The sequence below is a fragment of the Lichenostomus cassidix genome, chromosome W (assembly GCF_008360975.1).
Source record: "Lichenostomus cassidix isolate B80296 chromosome W, HeHo_3.0, whole genome shotgun sequence".
NCBI lineage: Eukaryota > Metazoa > Chordata > Aves > Passeriformes > Meliphagidae > Lichenostomus > Lichenostomus cassidix.
The window spans coordinates 23652099-23655070 of record NC_139510.1 but is presented as its reverse complement, the minus strand read 5'-3'; positions in this window follow the sequence as shown (position 1 = coordinate 23655070).

The following is a 2972-nucleotide window of genomic DNA, read 5'->3' as shown; positions in this document are numbered from 1 at the left end:
ATCAGCCACAGCAACACCAGGCACTGTATGATATCATAAGCATTTAGAGAATTTCCAAACTTTTCGAGCATTAGTTGAGTAGGCCCAAAGTAATGAATAAAAGGTTGAGAGAAACCTTCTCCTGGTGTTATCTCCTCACAAAAGGTACTATTACTAAATAAACTCCAAAAACATGTACTGACGGTGTCAAAAAACTGTAGCCATGTGCCTGCCGTTAAAATGAACTGAAAGATCCAGAAGTTCTTCACTCTATTGGCCCATTGTGCAAACTGGATGACAGCCACAATAACCTTAGTTATAGGACCCATGTTTAGGTAGGGAGCTGCAAATGGGAAAAATGTGGTCACAATTATGTGCCAACCAAACCAGGGTATACTCAGCATAGTACCACTTAATGAGATTTTCATGTTCACCACACTAAAATAGGTCTCACAGAAACTGTTATTCCTTTTTCTTCCAATGCCCTCGTGCCCCACGTTGGGCGCCAAGATCTGTCTTGGTTTGAAAGACAGGTGTCTGCCAAGAGAGGCTGAACCTTCTTTTAGAGCAGAGGATGTGATTTTCCTTCCCCTCTTTCTTCCGAATTATTTAATTTTGTAAATCAAGGGCTTTTAGGCAAAGGTATGGGAAAAAGGAGTATCAGTTCTTTACTAGTATCTATAAACAAACAATAACAATAATAGCAACCACAACTAGAACCAGAAAACCAATAGCAGATAACTTGTGAGCTGCTGAGCTTTCTCTTGTGTGGTGTAATCACGGTTGCAAGCAGCAGGGGCGCTGTTGAGCTCCTGGCCGGCCAGGTCAGGTGCGATGACTCCCGAGCGGTTGCAGGTGGCGCTGTGGCGCAGGGTCAGGTCACTGTCCGGCAACTGCAATGGCGGACGGGGTGAGAAACACGCAGCGCAGCAGGAACAGCTCAGGGCAGTGAGGGAACAGGGCAGCAGGAGCGGGCGCTCTCTCTCTCTCTCCGGCCAGCGAGAATCTCCGCAGTCACAGCAGACGCTGCTGTCTCGCGCGGCAGAGGGCGGGGGCAGGCAGCAGAGGCAGCTGGACTCTCTCTCGGCAGGAGCTACAAGGGAACGCAGCTCGGGGGGGGGAAACGCGCCCTTCCCCGTGAGGAGAAAAAAAAAGTTGAATCAAAGCTCACCCAGCCAGGAGGGAAGAGAAGCAGGGCACCGTTGGATTTTTTTCTGGTAGCAGCTGGAAAGCAAAGGGCCAGCAGCTTCTACTCTCAGCGTCCGAACCACAAGAGAGCCTTCCCAGGGTCGGCTCTCCCTTACTTTGCCCTGCCCAAAACCTAGCCATTGTCTTTTACAAAAGGCTTGATCACTCTGAAAATCGGACAATTTGTTGCTTGGTAACAGAAATGGGAAGAAATTCTCAACCCCCGACAATGTTCCAGAATGTTCCCCCAGCAAAACATTCCATTGGTTCAAAACTCTGTACCCTCCCTTGCAATACGGTCATTGGTGTGTACCCCTGTCCTTCTCCCTCAGACCTTTCCTGGTTGGCTCTCCAGGCCTGGACACGCCCCGTCTTCCCCCCCTTTTTAACGCTGTGCAGGCTCTAGTTCGGGGCTTTTGCATTCCGGAATCCCGCCGCCTCAATACCGACCCCTGTTCTCCGCCCTGCCTGCCTCCCCTGCGATCCTACAATAAACCTGCTGGAATCCCAAGTGCAGAAGCCTATGCCTCTTTCGTTTCTACCGCTTTCACAACGCACTACCATTTCCCTGGACGCGGCACCCACCCATGTGCGTCACAGCCACGGCGCGCCCAGTCCGTGTTCAGCGTGACCGACTGCCTTTTGTTGCTGCTTTCGGCGATCGGCAGCTTTTCGGAGGGCAAAGCAGCAAATGGCGGACAATGCCGGCATTTAAGACTTGCTGAACACCCCTGAGCCGGTGTGACCTGTCCCTTGCAGCCTCGCCATGCCGACAAGTCATCGCCACCGCAGAAACAGCAGCGCAGACCCCTCCACGCGGTAGCCGCTCCCGCTGCCTTGCTACCCATGGAGCCAAGTTGCCGGCCAACCGCACTCTCAAGAGAAACCGCGCTGCCGGCAAGAAGCGCTTCTCCCTCCTCCCCGCTCCGCGCGCCGCGCTTCCACTAGAGCCACGCTTTGCGCTGCCACCATCTTAGCGAAAAACACCGAGCGCCATTCTGAGCTCAGCGCCGAAGACAGCCCACGCTGCCCTGGTGCTGCAACCACTGCGATACCATCTCTGCCGTGAAGCAGACGTTTTGTGGGCAGGTGTAGTGTTACAAGGGAACCCGGGAGAGACTTTTGGAAAAAGTCCCCGTTAGCGTTTGGGAATACCTGCTGTTAGCCGAACTTTGTTGCTGCTGGAGCAGTGTGACATCTGTGCTGTACCGAAAGAGCGGAGATCAGCCATCAGCCCATGGGAGACAGCTGCAGGGAAGCTGTCGGGTTTAGGGTAAGTGTCTCGGCACCGGGGTGAGGAGGTGGTTTGCCCCGCCGGTCCTCTGAGAGTGTAGTAATCCACGGGTGGCCCTTAGGGACCAAAAAGTTGAGACAGGGCCCGCTGTTCCCCAGCCCCTTCTGTTTTAATTTCTTCATTTTTTGGAGCGGCAGGTGTAGAACTCTGAGAGTTAGCCAGCATGGGTTGTGGAAATTCCTGGCTGCCTGATCCTCAGACGGAGGTGTATATTAACCCCCTGCTTCAGTTTCTCCCCCTTCCTTGGATCCCCCGCATTCCCCTTCAGACTTTCCTTCCCCTCAGTCTCTTCATCCCTCTAACCCTTTTAGAGGGGAACAAGAAACTGCATCCCGTCACCAGACGCCTGGCTGCCACCAGCTCCAGGGCGCTTCCTTGTCCCCCTCCTCCCCTCATCTGAGCGGGACTGGGCACCCTGCTCATTCATCTAACCTAAACCCCTCCACCTCACTCTCTTTCTCCTCCCCTTCTCCCTTTACCGGACTGGACAAACATGGCGCCGACTGTGTGT